Raw genomic sequence first — 11,227 nt, forward strand, 5'->3', positions numbered from 1 at the left:
ATTTAAAAAAGGCAGAGGAACCAGAGATCAAATTGCCAACATCTGCTGAATCACAGAAAAAGCTAGAGAATTCCAGAAGAACATCTATCTCTGCTTCATTGACTATGCTAAAGGCTTTCACTGTGTGGATCACAACAAATTGTGGAAAACTCTGAAAGAGATGGGGATACCAGATTACCTTACCTGCCTCGTGAGAAGCCTGTATGCAGGTCAAGAAGCAACAGTTAGAAACAGACATGGAACAACAGACTGGTTCCAAATTGGGAAAGGAGTACGTCAAAGCTGTATATTGTCATCCTGCTTATTTATATGCAGAGTACATCATGTGAAATGCCAGGCTGGATGAAGCACAAGCTGGAATCAAGATTGCTGGAAGAAATATCAATAACTTCAGATATGCAGATGACACCATTCCTATGGCAGAAAGCGAAGAGGAACTGAAGAGTCTCTTGATGAGCATGAAAGAGGAGAATGAAAAAGCTGGCCTACACCTCAACATCTAAAAAACTCAGATCATGGCATTCAGTCCCATAACTTCATGGCAAATATATGGGGAAACAATGGAAAGTGTGAGAGACTTTATTTTCTTGAGCTCCAAAATCACTGCAGATGGTGACTCCAGCCATGAAATTAAAAGATGCTTGCTCCTTGGAAGACAAGTTATGATCAACATAGATTGTGTATTAAAAAGCAGAGACATTACTTTGCTAACAAAGGTCCATATAGTCCAAGCTATGGTTTTTTCAAGTAATCATGTTTGGATGTGAGAGTTGGACCATAAAGAAGGTTGAGCACTAAAGAATTGATGCTTCTGAACTGTGGTGTTGGAGAAGATTTCTTCAGAGTCCCTTGGACAGCAAGGAGATCAAACCAGTCAATCCTAAAGGGAATCAATCCTGAATATTGATTGGAAGGACTGATCCTGAAGCTGAATCTCCAATACTTTGGCCACCATGCAAAGAGCCAACTTATTAGAAAAGACCCTGATGCTGGGGAAAATTGAAGGCAAGAGGAGAGGGGGACAGCAGAGGACAAGATGGTTGGACGGCAACACTGAGTCAATGGACCTGAGTTTGAGCAAGCTCCAGGAGATGGTGAAGGACAGGGAAGCCTGGCGTGCTACAGTCCATGGGGTTGCAAAGAGTCGGAAATGACTGAGCCACTGAACAACCACAACAAATAATAAATGCTGGAGAAGATGTGGAGAACAGGAAAGCCTCCTACACTGTTCATGGAAATGTAAATTGGTACAGTTTCTGTGGATAACAGTACAGAAATTAGTTGAAAAACTTAAAAAAAAAAAAACTACCATATGACTCAGCAATCCCACTCCTGGGCATTATCTAGAGAAAACTCTATTTCAAAAAGATACATGGACCCCAATGTTCATAGCAGCAATATTTTACAATTGCCAAGAGAAGGAAACAACATACATTTCCACTGATAAATGGATGAAGATATGGTGTGTGTGTATGTATATGCATATACATATATGTACATATATATACACACATATACACATATACATACAATGAAATATTTTTCAGCCATAAAAATTTTCAGCCATAACTGGTGTAATACCAATTGAAGCAAGATGGATGGACCTAAAGGTTAGCATATGAAGTGAAGTCAGAAATAGAAAGACAAATACCGTTTGATATCACTTACATGTGGAGTCTAAAATATAATGTCAATGAACTTATTTACAAAACAAAAAAATGACTCAAAGACATAGAAAACACACTTACAGTTACCAAAGGAGAAAGAAGGTAGGGGAGGGATAAATTAGGAGTTTGGCATTACCATATACACACTCAGTTCAGTTCAGTCGCTCAGTCATGTCCAACTCTTTGCGACCCCATGAATTGCAGCACGCCAGGCCTCCCTGTCCATCACCAACACCTGGAGTCCACCCAAACTCTTGTCCATCGAGTCAGTGATGCCATCCAGCCATCTCATCCTCTGTTGTCCCTTTGTCCTCCTGCCCCCAATCCCTCCCAGCATCAGGGTCTTTTCCAATGAGTCAACTCTTCACATGAGGTGGCCAAAGTGTTGGAGTTTCAGCTTTAGCATCAGTCCTTCCAAAGAACACCCAGGACTGATCTCCTTTAGAATGGACTGGTTGGATCTCCTTGCAGTCCAAGGAACTCTCAAGAGTCTTCTCCAACACCACAGTTCAAAAGCATCAATTCTGCGGCACTCAGCTTTCTTCACAGTCCAACTCTCACATCCATACATGACCACTGGATAAACCACAGCCTTGAATAGATGGACATTTGTTGGCAAAGTAATGTCTCTGCTTTTGAATATGTTATTTAGGTTGGTCATAACTTTCCTTCCAAGGAGCAAGCGTCTTTTAATTTCATGGCTGCAATCACCATCTGCAGTGATTTTGGAGCCCAAAAAAATAAAGTCTGACACTGTTTCCACTATTTCCCCATCTATTTCCCATGAAGTGATGGGACCAGATGCCATGATCTTCGTTTTCTGAATGTTGAGCTTTAGGCCAACTTTTTTACTCTCTTCTTTCACTTTCTTCAAGAGGCTTTTTAGTTGTTCTTCACTTTCTGCCATAAGGGTGGTGTCATCTGCATATCTGAGGTTATTGATATTTCTCCTAGTATATATAAAATAGACAAACAACAAGGTCTTACTGTATAGCATAGGGGACAATATTCAATATCTTGTAATAAATTGTAATGAAAAATAATATGGTGTTAGAAAGTGTTCTAGTTTCATTCTTTTACAAGTGGTTGACCAGTTTTCCCAGCACCACTTGTTAAAGAGATTGTCTTTAATCCATTGTATATTAATGTTCATCTCAGCACTGTTTATAATAGCCAGGACATGGAAGCAACCTAGATGTCCATCAGCAGAGGAATGGATCAGAAAGCTGTGGTACATATACACAATGGAGTATTACTCAGCCATTAAAAAGAATGCATTTGAATCAGTTCTAATGAGGTGGGTGAAACTGGAGCCTATTATACGGAGTGAAGTAAGCCAGAAAGGAAAACAGTATACTAACGCATATATATGGAATTTAGAAAGATGGTAACAATAACCCTGTATGTGAGACAGCAAAAGAGACACAGATGTATAGAACAGTCTTTTGAACTCTGTGGGAGAGGGAGAGGGTGGGATGACTTGGGAGAATGGCACTGAAACATGTATAATATCATATATGAAACAAATCGCCAGTCCAGGTTCGATGCATGATACTGGTTGCTTGGGGCTGGTGCACTGGGACGACCCAGAGGGATGGTACGGGGAGGGTGGAGGGAGGGGGGTTCGGGATAGGGAACACGTGTATACCTGTGGTGAATTCATGTTGATGCATGGCAAAACCAATACAATATTGTAAAGTAATTAACCTCCAATTAAAATAAATAAATTTATATTTAAAAAAAGAAAAAAAATAATATGAAAAATAAATAATTAAAGCCACCATCATTGCCAGTTGGCCAGTGTCTTCAAGCTTCATTTTATATAGTTCAAAGAAAGAATAATATTTGCAAAATAAATCACATGTCACCTGAAGATACTATTTTCTTTCTATTTTCCAGGCAAGAATACTGGAGTGGGTAGCCATTCCCTTCTCCAGGGCATCTTCCCAACTCAGAGATCAAACTCAGGTCTCCCACATTGAGGTGGGCTCCTTACCGTCTGAGCCACCGGAAAACCCAGTTGTATTTATATAAAATAATGGCCTTAAACATAGTTTTTTTTTTTCTATTTTAACATGTATTCCCTAAAGAGGGACAGAGCTCCCCCTCTTTAAAATGGCCTTTACTTAATGTCTTATAACTGATAGGTAAAATGGAAACAAAAATTCAAAGGACATGGTGCTATCCGCTGGCTACGGCCCTATCTCCATTTCATCAGACCTCAGCAATCTTTTGGGTTTCCTTGGTGGCTCAGTGATAAAGAATTAGCCTGCAGTGCAGGAAACATAGCAGATGTGGGTTCGATCCCTGGGTTGGGAAGATTACCTGCAAGAGGATGTGGCAACCCACTCCAGTATTCTTGCCTGGAGAATCCCATGAACAGAGGAGCCTGTCCAACTACAGTCCATAGATAACAGAGTCAGATACAACTGAAGCCACTGAGCATGTATGCATACAGCAACCTTCTAATTCTTGTTGTTTAATAAAAGAGTTTGGTACAATGGTACACAGGGCTGGCATATCTGAAATTTTTGCTATTCTAAGCAAAAATATATATACATATATGAGCTTGGAGTTTAACAATTAGTTTAAGTAGTAACAAAGCAAAGCTGTTTTAGACAGAATTCTGAGAAAACATGGAAATCCTCTTATTGGAATTGTTTTCAGAAACTAATAAACAAAAACCCAGTTTGGGTTTTGCGTGTTGTTGAAAATATTTTTAAAATGTGCTTCCCACTTTCCTCACTGAAGAAATCAGGTTGAGAAACCACTGGAACATGTGAATAATGACTGGTTACCTAGCAGGGACTTGGGGCCATCAATCTATCAAAGCCTAGTATAAGGCTAAGAGAGTGAAAGAAAGGAATCACTTGTTTCTTGTTTCAGGGGTTACATACAGTACTTTATTTCATCAGATGTAGCTTACATAGTTTGTCTCATTGGATTCTCACTGCAACCCTATGAATTAGGAGAAATTAACAGACTTAGTAGAACTAGACCCATTATGCAATCCCAGGAATATTTCATATTGGCTGAATGTACACTCATCCTAGAACATTCTCCACGAAGTTCTCTCTTTTTACAAAATCATAAATGTAAGTTTTTCTTCCAATCACTTATCTCCTTTCCTGCAAAGCAAAATGCAGTAGGGGAAAAAAAAAAAACAAAAAAGAAAGAGAATGAATACCTGCTTAATTGAAGGCCTTTGTTACTTGAATTCTGTTTAAACAGATTTTACTGAAATTAAACTTTAAGGACCAAATGAAGCATAAACTCCAAATGAAATAACAAAATGCATACCTACGGTTGAAGAATGTATTACACAGAACTTTTTCTTTAATGATAAACATTTATTTAGACTCTAATATGTGCTGGGAACTATGCTAAGCACTTTGTATGTAGTATCTGTCAGGGTCTAAGTAGGAAACAGATGGCACACTCAAATGGGGTAATTAAGAGTTTAATGAAGAGACTATTTGCAAAAGGATGATCAAGGTTAAAGGATGATGAAGTGCTTTGGGGATAGCAGTAGCCACAAATCCTTTACCACCTTTGCTGAAGAGACACTGGGGAGAGGGCATTTTCTGGGATCCAAAAAATTACAGAACTATATCTGTAGCTCTAGGAGAGGACTCTCTGACAGGAGCTGTGACTTTAGGTGGAAGAACACAGCAACGGGCAACTCATGACAAATCATCAGAGAAGAAACTGGGGGAATAAATACCCATACTCTCCTCCTGAACTCTGACCTCCTGTGGGCTGAACCAACCCAGAAACTGGAAGGCAACACAGCCCACTGATGAAGTCACTGCAAGCCAGCCTTTCAGGACAGAAAGCTAGGAAGAACAGGAATTTGGAGGGGAAATGGAAGACCATTCAGCATAGTGTTTTGAATTTGTGCAACATTGGCACAAGGTAGGTCTATTATAATCCTCATTTAACAGATGAATAAATACTGAGGTTTAGTGAGATTAATTAGCCCAAGATCCCAGTGCCAGTAACTGGAGCCAAGACTCATACCACAGTCTGACTGAATCCAGACCTCTTAACCACCACCCGAACCGCACAACAGAATCACCCGTGGAGCACTGCAAAATTGCACAGCCCAAGGCCACATGAAGAAGATACTAAATCAAAATCTCCTGGGGAGCCCTGGAGTATTGCTTTTAAAGTTCCACAGATGACTCTTATGTACACCAGGGCTGAGAAAACACTAGCTTTTGTTATAAATCTCTTCAAAAGTGACTTTGAGTAAGTCCTTTAACCCCTTTGAGTCTGTTATATCACTGTAAACTATGGATAAAATACTAGCACTATAGATCTATTGTTATAGGTAAATAGGGGAATATATATAAAATATCTAACATAATTTCTGAAACATCAACAGTGCACAATAAAATGCCTATTCCCTTTTTTACCCCATGTCTTTCCCCTTGCCTTGAAGCCTGCCTTCAGAATAACTGGCCCCAAACCCAAAGATACTATGGTTTTACATTTAACATTTGCAAGTGCTAAATCTTTCAAAATCTTAATCTCTGGACCCCAAGAAAGTATAGTATAACCCTCAGCCAGAACTAACTAATCACAAATCACTGTCTTTATATTAAACCCAGAATAATGAAAATGCACAAAACACCTAATAAATAAACTAGAAATAAGTAAGAACATTAAAAACACCAGTGACTTTATAAATCATGTACAATTTTACAAAATAATATTGATGATTTTCTTTGCTCCATGGAAGTAACATCTTCAGCAATAAAACATGTCTTCAATCCCTCTTCCCTCCCTCAGTATCACCCTATGTGTATAACTGTAACTATCTCTTTTATGCTGGTGTTAACAAATCTATAAATTCAATCTTGAAATTCCTTCTGAGTCCCAGGATCATATATTCAAATGTCTACTAGACATATCTACTTAGATGTTACACAAACACCTCCTACATATGTCCACTGAACTGAAAAAAAAAATTGAAATCACAACCACAACTCCTCTACTCCCTTTCTTAGTTAATGGTAACAGAACCCACCCAAGCTAGAAATCTGATAGACATATCATCCATTCAAGTCATTACCCTGGTGGCTCAGCAGTAAAGAATCTGCCTGAAATACAGGAGACCTGGGTTTGATCCCTGAGTTGGGAAGAACCCCTGGAGGAGGGCAAGGCAACCCACTCCAGTACTCTTGCCTGGAGAATCCCATGAACTGAGGAGCCTTGCAGGCAACATGGGGACTCCAAGAGGCAGACAAGACTGAAGCAACTGAGCACACATGTACAATAATTCTATAATTTTATTTTTCCTCCTCTATTTAATGAATATTTAGATTTTCTCAATTTTTTGCTCACGTAATTTATACAACGGCACTCATTTCACATGCTAGCAAGGTAATGCTCAAAATCCTTCAAGCTAACCTCCAACAGTATGTGAACTGAGAACTTCTAGATGTACAAACTGGATTTTAAAAAGACATCCGTTGAAAAAGACATCCGTAGAAAAAGCAAGAGAGTTCAAAAAAAAACATCTACTTCTGCTTCATTGACTACACTAAAGCCTCTGACTGTGTGGATCACAACAAACTGTGGGAAATTATTAAAGAGATGGGAATACCAGACCACCTGACCTGCTTCCTGAGAAACCTGTATGCAGATCAAGAAGCAACAGTTAGAACAAGATATGGAACAACGGACTGGTTCCAAATTGGGAAAGGAGTATGTCAAAGCTATATATTGTCATCCTGCTTATTTAACTTACATGCAGAATACATCATGTGAAATGCTGGGCTGGATAAAGCACAAGCTGAAATCAAGATTGCCGGGAGAAATATCAATAACCTCAGATATGCAGATGATACAACTTTAATGGCCAAAAACAAAGAGGATCTAAAGAACATCTTGATGAGGGTGAAAGAGGAAGAGTGAAAAAGCTGGCTTAAAGCTCAACATTCTAAAAACTAAGATCATGGTATCTGGTCCATCACTTCATGGCTAATAGATGGGGAAAAAGTGGAAGCAGTGACAGATTTTTTTCTTGGGCTCCAAAATTGCTGTAGATGGTGACTGCGGCTACAAAATTAAAAGATGCTTTCTCCTTGGAAGAAAAGCTATGGAAAACCTAGACAGTGTACTAAAAAAACAGAGACATTACTTTGCCAACAAAGGTCTGTACAGTCAAAGCTATGGTTTTTCCAGTACTCATGTACGGATGTGAGAGTTGGACCATAAATAAAGCTGAGTGCCAAAGAACTGATGCATTCAAACTGTGGTTCTGGAGAAGACTCTTGAGACTCCCTTGGACAGCAGGGAGATCAAACCAGTCAATCCTAAAGGAAATCAACCCTGAATATTCATTGGAAGGACTGATGCTGAAGCTGAAGCTCCAATACTTTGGCCAACTAATGCAAAGAGCTGACTCATTGGAAAAGATCCTGATGCTGGGAAAGATTGAGTTCAGGAGGAGAAGGGGACAACAAAGGACAAGATGGTTGGATGGCATCACTGACTCAATGGACACAAGTTTGAGCAAACTGTGGGACATGGTGAAGGACAGGGGAGCCTGGCATGGGGTCACAAAGAGTCAGGCATGACTGAGCGATAGAACAACAAAAATAATACTGTACTAGATATTCTTTTAACATGTTTCTTTGCTTTTTTAAAAGTCATAAAATCAAGATCTTGTTTATTTAATTTAGTTTCTTGAATAAGCAAGATATTGACATGGCTCAAAATTCCTTCCCAGTCCATCCATCATCTACCCAAAACTACTTCACCCATATCCCAGATAACTACTCTTAGTACTTCTGTATCCTTCCAGAATTTTTTAATATATTTTAAAAGGAATGTGGATATTTATTATTACTTCTCCTTTTTATAGAAAAGATGGCATTCTTTTTAATGTTAAAATTAATATTTTAATCAAATAATATATTATTAAATGTTTATAGGCATCAAGCATGAGAAGCTGATTCTAGAGAATGGAAAATCTAGAGATGAGCAAAGAAAAATGAATAAAAGATAGATATGACTGAGTAGATTTCATTGGCTCTTGTTAAGTGAATTTAAATAGCTTCTATAATCCACATTGAAAGGCTTTACAGACCTTTTCAGGTGCAAACTAGTTAATGACCTTAACATTTGACAGGAAGATGTATGGATTTCTTTAATTAGATTAGTTGTCTGCAATTTATGATTGAAAAACTTACGAGTGGTGTAGGAGCACCTAAATCATTCTACATTAAGTTACATACTACTGCCATATGCACTGATTGGTAATATTTCTTAATTATGTTCATTAAAATGTTTTGTGGGAAAATGGTAGCCCAGGGAGATGGAGAACTAAAGACAACCTTTAATGCAGGAGTCACTTTGCTCATTAACTATGGAATATCCTATCTACAAAGGAAAGAGCAAACTGCAATAACTTTTAGGGAAAGTCATTTGGTAAATGTTTCAAATGACTTGAAAATGATATGCCTAACTTTTACCCTAGTAAACTCATCCCTGAAGATATAAACCAAAATGAAAAAAAAAAAGGTTAAAAATTATTATTTGATAAGGACATGATCTGGAAACAAATGTCTATGAATGAGGTAATACATTTTGATACATCTCTAGAATGAGTACTCTTCAGTCATTAAAAATACCATCTACAAAAATAAAGAACTCGTCAAACGATTTTAGCACATTGATAAAAGCAGATACTTGAGAGAACTGTGTTCTCACGGCTGATTCATGAAAGATGCTGGCAAATGCATGCATGCCAAAGTTAACATTATGGGGAATTTTTATTTAAATCACTTATAGTCAGAGGTTACTCAAATTTTTATAAAAAAGCATGTATTATTTTACAATCATAATGGAGTTATTTCTAAGTACAAATCACACACTCCTAGGAGGAAGTATTTCACAATAGTCAAAAAAATAAAAGACTTCCACTTCTAGCTATCATGGACTAGTTTGTAGCACATCAATCTTTCATCTCAAAACAACTAGAAAACTTCCTTCTCTTCTGCATTTGGCAGTTTCAACCAACCACATGGTCCTTCATTGCCTTCTGTTCATTCTCTTGATTCTACTCAATTACTGCTCCTTCACTTTCTCCCTGGCTGTTTCCCTTTTCCAAGATTTGGATCATCTCTTTCTGTATTTTCTCTTTCTTGAAGAGTTTCCCCCAATCCCTTGGCTTACTTATAACTTTTATAATGATGAGTATCATGCTTATTTCTAAATCCAATTATTCCTCCAAGCTCTAAAATTATATATCTGCCTAATCTACTGGACAGCTCTACCTGGATTCTACAGAAACCTCAAACTAAACAAATTAAATTCACTGTATCTTCCATCAAACTAATGATTTCTTATTTCCATTGAGAGTACTATGTCACCTAGACTTAAAAGCTCAATGACTGTGGATTGTTCACGACTTTTCTCTCCCAACATCCAGTCAGTTGCCTCACCCTGTAAGTTTGCTATTTATGTCTAATTTTTTTTTTAATTTTCTTCCTTGGCATTCTCAATGGCATTGCCATAGTTTAGGTTTCAATCCTCTCTGGGCAGATTGTTTCAGACATCTAGTGAAACTGCCTCCAGAATCTTCTCCCTGGATCATCTAGAAAATGTCCACTTGTTTAATTGTACTATCAGATCATCAGATCAGATCAGTCACTCAGTCATGTCCGACTCTTTATGACCCCATGAATCGCAGCACGCCAGGCCTCCCTGTCCATCACCAACTCCCAGAGTTCACTCAGACTCACGTCCATCGAGTCAGTGATGCCATCCAGCCATCTCATCCTCTGTCGTCCCCTTCTCCTCCTGCCCCCACTCCCTCCCAGCATCAGAGTCTTTTCCAATGAGTCAACTCTTCGCATGAGGTGGCCAAAGTACTATAACGTCATTCAAACTTTAATATCTCTCTACCAAGGACAAATTAAAACATAAACTACTTTACTTGGCTTTTAAGTTCCCTATAGGATAGCCTTGATTACCTTTCTTTTTTTAATTTAAATTTATTTATTTTAATTGGAGGCTAATTACTTTACAATATTGTATCGGTTTTGCCATACATCAACATGAATCCGTCACGGGTATACATGTGTTCCCCATCCTGAACCCCCCTCCCACCTCCCTCCCCATACCATCCCTGTGGGTCATCCCAATGCACCAGCCCCAAGCATCCTGTATCCTGCATCGAACCTGGACTGGTGATTCATTTCTTATATGATATTATACATATTTCAATACCATTCTCCCAAATCATCCCACCCTCTCCTTCTCCCACAGAGTCCAAAAGACTGTTCTATACATCTGTGTCTCTTTTGCTGTCTCGCATACAGGGTTATCGTTACCATCTTTCTAAATTCCATATATATGCGTTAGTATACTGTATTGGTGTTTTTCTTTCTGGCTTACTTCACTCTGTATAATAGGCTCCAGTTTCATCCACCTCATTAGAACTGATTCAAATGTATTCTTTTTAATGGCTGAGTAATACTCCATTGTGTATATGTACCACAGCTTTCTTATCCATTCATCTGCTGATGGACATCTAGGTTGCTTCC

Source organism: Bos javanicus, chromosome X (genome assembly GCF_032452875.1).
Source record: "Bos javanicus breed banteng chromosome X, ARS-OSU_banteng_1.0, whole genome shotgun sequence".
In the NCBI taxonomy this organism is placed as follows: Eukaryota; Metazoa; Chordata; class Mammalia; order Artiodactyla; family Bovidae; genus Bos; species Bos javanicus.